The sequence below is a fragment of the Euwallacea fornicatus genome, chromosome 16, assembly GCF_040115645.1.
Source record: "Euwallacea fornicatus isolate EFF26 chromosome 16, ASM4011564v1, whole genome shotgun sequence".
Taxonomy (NCBI): Eukaryota; Metazoa; Arthropoda; class Insecta; order Coleoptera; family Curculionidae; genus Euwallacea; species Euwallacea fornicatus.
The window spans coordinates 1,149,756-1,158,997 of record NC_089556.1 but is presented as its reverse complement, the minus strand read 5'-3'; the positions used below and the strand labels follow the sequence as shown (position 1 = coordinate 1,158,997).

Below are 9,242 nucleotides of genomic sequence, written 5' to 3'. Positions count from 1 at the left end.
GCGGCAGAAAAATTGTTGCGACGGATCTGCGCAATTTGGCAAATCTCGCTGATAGATCTCGATCCGTCATCGTTCGGATCTACCCAGAACGTCGAAGATCTTGCATTGATCTCGACTGATGATCTTTCGCCCATGGTTTTATATTTCGAAAGCCGAATTAGTTAATATATGACCCGAATGTCGGCAACAATAATAAATTCATAAAGAGAACTGCCTTGCAGTAAAAATCTCGCCCTTTATGTGCATACGCCAACACTGTGGTCTAATTTGTAAATTTCACCCAAACAAAACCGACGTTCTCAATTAGCGACATAGAAAAAAGGTTTGTTCCACAAGAATAATGACATAAATAACTTCGCGTGCTGTTAGGGCGACTTTACGGCCCAAAACTCTTCAGTTTGTTTTAATTAATTGGAAGGCTGCGTGTCGAAGGCCCATTTAATCTCATATGCAAATCGTGATGCTCAGCACGGCGAAAGGCACCTACTTCGGATGTCAATGTTTAATATTGATTAACAACCTGCGTCTGTTTTATGAAAATATTTCCATAATAATGATTTATAATTTTTCGAAATTTTTGAGGATTAACACACTGAGAAGTGCCAAGAAAGAGCCTGCCTTCTATGTCACGCAAATACGCCATTAAAACCCTTATCTTCCAAGTACATATTTGTCGTTTGATTAAGTACAAACATGAGTTTATGACTCGCCTTTTATGGCTTTTAATGCCTGGGCTGTAATTAACAGTTCAAACTCTATAGGATCCAATAACGTCCATTGAGGCAATAAAATAGGGAATATTTAGACGATATTTTCTGTCCATGTTATGCACGACTTTCAGTTCAGTTAAATCGCAATTGTGGGATCAGCCACAATGATATTGGTTAGTTTGCACTCACAATGCAGACAAAGCTATTGTATACACTGGTAAACTATGCTGTGTGTCAGCTATAATGCTGTGAAATGTCCATTTCAGATGCACACAAAACGAAGCCACTGAAACCCAAATATCAGAGGCATACATTGCGGTTAAACTAGGAAACTATTAGCTATGTACATTATATGCTGGGATGCCTATGGGGCTACTGATTCAGCTGGTCAATAGTTTCCCTGAGAGTATCAATTTCGAGCAAATTGGGAACCACATACAAAGACCGGTCTTTGTGCATCGCCTAAAAAACTCCTTTCAATAAGAATTTACTTAAATATACAGGGTGGACTAAACTGACTAAATTTTTTTTCATGAAAACACTATGTATTTTGGTCAATATTTGAATTAATTCTCAATCAGAAACTGTCTAATTTTTTTCTAATTTTAACGGGGTATGCAGGATGTTAAAATTCAATTTAATCCTTTTCATCATAGCTTATATAGGTTGTGAAAAGTTAAGTTAGAATTCGGAGAATATGCCACTCATTGAAGTCTTCGTAGTTGCAATTCTCAATTTGTGACTATACAGGGTGTAAAATATCATCATGAAGATATTTCAGGAGGCCATAGCACTCTGCAAAATAATAATAATAAAATACTATTAGGCCCTTTATCAAAAATGCACCATTTTCAATATATTAGACATGAAGACAAAATTTTTTCCTCACATTTTGCATTTTCTCACGCATGCGTTGAATAAAATTTTAGGAAATTTTTTATAACTATTTTCTTTATGACCTTCTACGACATGTCAGAATCGTCGATAGCTATCTACAGGATGTTATGTTTTTGGGGACATGTTCTATTTTTTGTTTCGTATCATCTTTTTGGAACATACTGTGTCGAGTCTGATATCACGTTAAAATCCGCTCTTCAGATTGTTAGCATTTTCGTCTCTTGCAGAGCTTTTCATATCTATCATCGTTCTCGTAGAATTTCAAAAAAATATTTATCGCAAATTGAGAAAGTCCAGTCTAAGTAATTCGGTCTGTAATTTAGGATACCATGGCTGAGTATGGACCATTTTAACAATTTTGTTATGATTTTTGAAGTTTTGTATTTTGAAAAATTTAAACCAAGGCATACATATGTAAGAAAGCTACAAAACATGAAAAACAATTTGAAATTTTGCCACTCTGTATATGGAACAGGGTGCGTTTATGACCATGGGTCTATTAACATTTTATTATTGTTTTGTGAAGTAGTATCAGCCCTTGAAAAATCTCCACGATGATATGTTCCACCCTGTATATGTAGGGTAATATTTTTTATTTAGACAGGCTCGGGTTTTCCATACAACTTTTTGTTTCAATCTGAGAATGTGCTCGAGCTGTGATCTGGGATATCCTGTATACAGGGAGCCAAGATATTGAAAATATCTGAGTAGGATAAGTGATATCATGTTCAAAACAGTAGACTATATCTTAACAATAATGACTGTTCATCTTAACAATAATGACTGTTATACCAGATGTTTTGCGATCAAATTTTCATTCCCATCTCGTTCGTGTCATCAAGTTCTAACGCTAACATTTGAAAATTCCTCATCATACTTATTATAGTACAATATCTCTATTCCTTATTAAACTACCGCCTTTTTATATATTATTGAAATAATGTTTTTCTATTGAACACACCAATGACCGGAACTAACCCGAACTAATCTGAGAGTATCAATTTCCAGCAAATTGAGAATCGCATACAAAGACGGGTCCTTATACATCAACGGTGCAATGAAATGAAATGGGTCAGAAACAAGCCCTTTATTGTCTCTCTTTTCATTACTTTTATCGGGTAAAAAGAGACTGAAAAGCAATTCGGAGACAGCGCTGAATTTCCAATAGTAGGAGGAAACAATCCGCACTAAAAGGAAAAATAAAACGTCATTGTCGACAGTACATCGAAACTGAATAAAGTAAAAGCTTCTAGAATAAGCTTTGTTCTTTATACATCCCGTTGAATGCGACGTAAAAGTCATACAACGGCGAGCTTTTCGGTAGAAAAGCTCTATTGTAGAGCAGCGAGCTCTCTTAGGGATTCAGCGCAAGAAAGAAATGTGGCTGCTATTTTGTGAAAAGAACGTTGGCGCATTCCGATTCGAGCTTTGTCTCCTTTCTAATGGAAAATTATTTTCGACTGGTATACGTTTTGTGTGCTAGAAAGGTTGATTTTAATCACTCTCTATTCCTTGTTTCCATATTTTGTCTCCAGGGGGGATTTTAATTAAAACTGTTTCTTTTCCTGGTGAGAAAATGCGATTTTCATACCTGCAATACATCCTACGTGTACAATCACAACTGTGTATTGAACCGAAAGTTTTTTGTTTCTCGGCAATTGTTCTACAGGTTCACGAGATATCGGCGTACGAAGCTTGAAAATGCAAACATTGCATAGAAAAGGGTATGGGCAATTTCCCGCTCGACTAATTTTCAGGAAAATGTCATTCTCTATGAGTGGCCTCTGAATCTAATGAACTGATATGTCCAACATAGATACCTCAGTTGGAGTCCAATAACGGCAAAAATGCTCTGTGAAACCTTCATTTGAGAATACTTTTTAAAGTGAGAAAGACCTCTTTACTCTAAAACCAAAAAAATATTATATCCCGGTCTCAGCAGGCATATCGAGTTCATAAAGATAATTAATTTGAGGTTTTCCAAGTAAACTTACCAGTGCATTCATGTAGCGCTCAGAGGACAACTAGATCGTACTCCTGAGAGTTTTAGCAAGAGGAGAATAACCATGGAAATGCTGAAATAAAGGAAGAGTATTGGACATTTTCGTGGTTGCGATGGAATTATATTTCAATGGAACCATCAACTTATTTAAATTTGAATTCGGAATTCAGGGGTGCCAATCTCACTAATAAACATCATAGCAGGCTCCGCAACCGCTGGTAAATGGTACCAGGTGTCGTGTTTCTGCAAGGAGAAAAGTTCGTGACACGTCTGCAAAAGGAATTAAGTGTTCAAGTAGAAATAGAAAGAGGATGTTGGGCACCCCGGCGACTATTTCTGTGTATTGATTTCATCAAACATGTGTACAATAAAATAGGTACACATATCAAGCTGCGCCTGTCCGAAAGTATACGGAGGCGTCCACGGGCAGAACCTCAAGCAGGTACCGGTTCTGCTGCTTCTAGCGCGTTTCCACGCTACACTAGTATGTGTCCGCATCTTTGGATATGCGCAACGTGAAAATGCTCTCTACATATGTACATATGCCTGATGAAGCCAATAAATAGAAACACTCATCGTCGGGCTGCCCATCAACACCCGCTTTTCTATTCAATTTTTATTGAACGCTCGATTCCTTTGCGGCCACGCCACGTAATTTTTCTTGCACTTGCGTTTATTCAGATGAAGCTTTCCACGGCATCTATTATCGCAGATACACTGCGTGACATAGAAAAGTGAACACTCCGTGAAAATGGTCCTCTTTTCTATGTCACGCAGTATAGTTCTTAGCGCCGAATCGTGGAAATCTCTACAAAGCAATACTATATCTCAGAAACTCTAAGAGATACTACAACTCTGCGTGGGTAGGTTTATTTAAAGGGCCTGTCTCTATCCGAGGGGTGTAATTTCGGCAAATTTTTCCAAGCAATCGCTCCGTGGTTTTCGGTAACATCAAGTTTTGAGGTGATGAGTTTGGAACTCGATTGAGCATAGAGGGTACGCTTCGTTTTCTCGATTGAATATGCGCCTCTTTCCAAATGCACGATCGAAATGAAGGCTCTCAATTATTATTTACGATCAATTGACGTCTACGATTTCACTTCCAAACCCGTCGTAAATTATGAAATAGGTACACAAAGCAGCATTTTGCCTCACTCTTTTTATTTTCCAATAACAATAAGACCTATTCATCTCCACCCCCTGCACAAGGGTTAAGTCTTCGATTAAACTGGAGCGAGGCGTCAAATATCGGAAGGAGTGAGTCCTCCCTCTTCTATTGTTGAACCAGATCGCGCGAAGCCTTCATTTGCTCAAATTCCCATTCAGACGTTATTTTGCATGTGTTTGTTTTCTTGAGATCGTTTTGCTGCTGGTGCTTGCCGTACAGATGGTTTTAATTAACAATTTGGAAATGTGAGGGTAGAAATCCAGAATCGGGACGTATGATTCGGCGTATGAGGGGGAGATAATTATTGTTATCTGGTGTAAGCCCTACAGCCTGCCTTATCTCGGCATTTTTAATATAGCCCACGTACGCCTCTGGGATGCCAGAATTTTCAATCTATTTAAAGCGTCAAAAGAGGCTTATGCCAGACACAAGGGCAGTGGACAAAATCGGCAAATGACATTCTTGCGGCTGAATAGATATTAAAACAAGAATGAAAAGAAAATCCGGCGGGTTTAAATCGAGTGTCAATCAGGTACGGTGCGATACATAACATTGTGTCGTTTTGAAAAGGAAATTGTGCGGGACGCTTTGTGGGGGACATTTTTAAATGGGGTTTATTGAGTGGAAAAGTGGTGGGGAGGGCCCTTGTTCAAAAACTCAAAACTGTGTGCACATACCTAAAAAACAAATCTTTAGGCCCGACGAGCGACACTCCCCTGATATATTCAAACCCCATCATACGTCTCTTCATTTCCCAGCAGTTTTCTTCTCATCGGTACTTAAAAATCGAAATAAAACCCGTCAAGTGCATCATTTAAGCGAAAGGGTGTGCCGAGAATTAAAAATACGAAAAGTACACAATTCAATCTGCATACATTTTATTAATAGAAGTGCAGAAAGTGATAAACAAACAGTTGAGGGTTGCGCCTCGAGAGACGTTCTCAGCGCTAATCCGGATGAAAGCCCTTTTGTGCCCTTCTAATGGATGCAGTGCCATCTCTGATTACGTCGTAAAATAGGGAACAATTCCAGTAAAAGAAGATTGGAGGCGGATGGTTCGTTTTCCCGTGAAAGTCAATGTTTTTAGCTTAAATATCAATATGATTTCATTTTCCATGCGTTTGAATTCGATGTGGCTCGCATTGAGACTGACTCCAGGCTAATTTGAGGTGGCGAATTAAAGCTAAGTGAATCTTCCACGTCGAAAACCCAGTGAAACAGCAGCATACCAAGGTGAAACCAAGCAATTATTGGCTTCATACTTTTTCCTAATTAACTGAACCAATGCGAACCGTACCGGCACGACCCGGTTCCGGAAGCAAATGCTCTTTAAAGCTCATTTCCCCACGCAAGCGCAGTTACTGCGTAGTAACATGCCAGTTACGTACACAAAATACACACTGTTGCCAACAATAGTTTCATTGAGCTGCATTTGAGGGAATCTCCATCAAAACCAAGACCACTTGGAACTGAAAATTTTTCCATTACGCGACTCGACAATGGAACAATCAATACACAACGGGGCTGCCGTTGTCAAATTGAAAAAGCTATTGCATTTAAAATCACAAAACTCGAAAGCGACGAAATCCATTACCAATATCTGCATTATTTTGTCAAGCTTCTTCAGCGCTTCAACTTTTAGATAATGAAGGCTCGAATAGGCGATCACAATGAGGCTGGCGAGACGTCTGACAAAGCCGCATTGCTTCTGACAGTTTTCAAAAAGAATGCGATCAATGATACCGGTTCTCGCTTCTAGTTTTTTTGATGGAATATTTGATTTTTCCTGTTATCTGCAATGAGAAATTTATTGGAATGAGAGGGATTTGTAAAGCGGGTTTATAGAGCAAAAAGGTAAATATTGGTCAAGGGGCGTAAGTTCCATCCAGAAAGTTCTAAAATTTGCGGTACCATCCACATGTCGCTTCAGTTCGGAATTTACCTCAGTGTTGATAGACGATAGTGCCACCCAAACCCAAGACTCAAATGGCTATTTGTTTTTCTGCAAATTTAATTATATCTTCGAGTCAGAGGAAAGTTTTCCTCAAATAAAACAATTTGCCTGCAATTGTAATTTCCAGAAAAACCCTTTTTTTATCAAATAACACTGAGACACAACGATGAAACTACCATGAAACCTTAAAGAAAGCTGTAGCTGAATTTTGGCGGCTTCCTATTTTTTACAACTTCAAAACGTTTAAAACTACACAGGGTGTTACCGTAAGAAACGTCGACTTTGTAACTTTTTCCTCAATAGATACGCGATTCTCACTTCTGAACAGTACTAGTCCGGGCAGCTACGAGCCTTTCGGATGCCATATTTTTCCTTCTTGGAGGGCTATATTTGGAATTAATACGGTTGTCATCTTTGTCGTTCTTTGTGACTTGTCAACGGCATTCGACTGCGTCCGCCGCGATACTTTGATACAGAAAATGGAGCAGCGGATCAGAGATCGGTTTCGAAACGATCTTGGTGATAGAGTTTAAATAGTACAATTTAACCGTCTGGGACATTACAGTCGAGTGCCGATGTCCCTCGAGTTCTGTTTCCCTCTGTCTTCCCCTAAGGAATCTTATCGTTCTCTTTGCACTTCTTTGCAAGGCTTCAAATACCTGGCATATTTACTCTCTTTCCCGATGATGCGACTATCATATGGTTCTGATTACTATGCCACGTGATAGCCGCCTCGTGGTCTTTAAGATTCAAAATATTATCGACGGAAACCTTTTTGAGATTAACCAGAGGTACAGCGTTAATTGCTGGTGTTTCAATGTATCGAGGGCTAATATTTTAAGCTTTAAATGCACTCTCCCTAATGTTCAAATTGCAATGTGCTTCCATATTTGAAGAAAACGAGTTTCTTGGTGCCGCATAGGAGCGCAGGTCCTGCCAAGGCGCAAGAAAGGAAATGCTGACACGGCATTTGAAGGCGAATTCGAGTTAAATCATAAAGAGATCCGAGTATCTAGAAACTATAGAACAATTCTCCATAGCTGAATGGCATTATCCCATTGCAAATTGTATTGGTGAACATGCTTCAACTTAACTTCTAAACTTGCGTCGATGTGTTTTGCTTGACTGCGGTCTCCAAGTGAGATGAAAAATATAAGAACGAAGTGAATGAAGACGATAACTACAATTCATGATGCATATGTAGTGAAATTATCTATTAAATGTTTTCCTTGAAATATCAAGAAGCTTCCCACAACAATAACTCGAATGTCCCGCCCTTTTCTAATAGCTCTAATGCCCACCGGAATAGGGTGGCTCTATATACGACTTTTTCTTGGTGGCTATTTAGAGAGCTTCCTTAATATCCGGAAACATTAGCTGCATGGTCTTTTGAGGTTGTTCTTTCCCATTAATCATAGTAAGTTTGGATATGTGCTACTTTCCAGTGGCGTCGCAGCTTGCCAATATGTTCACTAGCATGTCTCTCTCAGTTGATCCACAACTTCGACTATAGGCTCATATTGTTGAGGATACCATGATGGTCAGTAGCAGCCCGACTCTGACTGAACTCATACACTTGCCAGTATTCAAATAATATTTTATGTTACTACACCACTGTATGTTATAGCAACAATGACGACAATTTCCCCATTGTCAACGTCATTATTGATACTCTTGTTTGCCGTTTTCAGTATTTTCTCCTCTTTTCCTTATAATAAATGATATTTGTTGGCACGATACGGAGGGACATGTTTCTTTTAAGGGTTTTGTGTATTCTTCTTCGGCTAAACTTTTACCATAATGTGTCCCTTTGTCGTCCCGAATTGCGTTATTTATGAGATTCTATGTCTGCGCTGGAGGGCTTTTGTATAGAGACGTCATATTATACCGCTCTATTGTGGCTTTGCATGAAATAATCATTTGTAATCCTGATAGCGGTATTTTTAATCTAGAAAATTACTACACGGGCCGTATTAAGAGAGTGATGAAATATAAAATTGCCAAGCTCTTGGGCATGTAAAATGGTCTAGCAGTAGTGCTCCAAAAGCACAATAACCCTCCAGGGGACCTATAGCACCAACAAAGGGATCTTTGACACCAGTTTTGAAAGGGCCGTCGAACGGTGCCTTTAATTGATTAAAAAAGGATTACGAAACTTAAAAAAATAATTAATCATTAACCCTTAACAAAACCGGGAAAGATTTCGCTTCGACGGGACTGACAATGGGCTCTAATGACTCGAACAGGCCGCAATGATATTAGAGGATGTAAACTAACGATCCGTTTCATCGCTTATCTTATAGGAGATTGTTATCAGTAGGTCCACAGTGGCGGGTGGCAAAGGAAGAAAAGAGGTGTAGGTTTAAAATTTGTCTAATTAAAATGGTCGTCAGGTGCTTCGTCTAGTAAAAAGGGTGTATTTGAAGGGACGGAAACGTGACCGTGTGGCCTAATGGATAAGGCGTCGGACTTCGGATCCGAAGATTGCAGGTTCGAATCCTGTCACGGTCG

The 9,242-nt window shown here is 39.1% G+C and overlaps 1 non-coding gene across 1 annotated transcript; it reads left to right on the top strand.

Annotated features, from left to right (window-relative positions):
• The first annotated feature begins 9,169 nt into the window (after positions 1–9,169).
• Positions 9,170–9,242, top strand: TRNAR-UCG (transfer RNA arginine (anticodon UCG)). The gene has a single exon. It is a non-coding gene; the product is annotated as a tRNA-Arg (tRNA).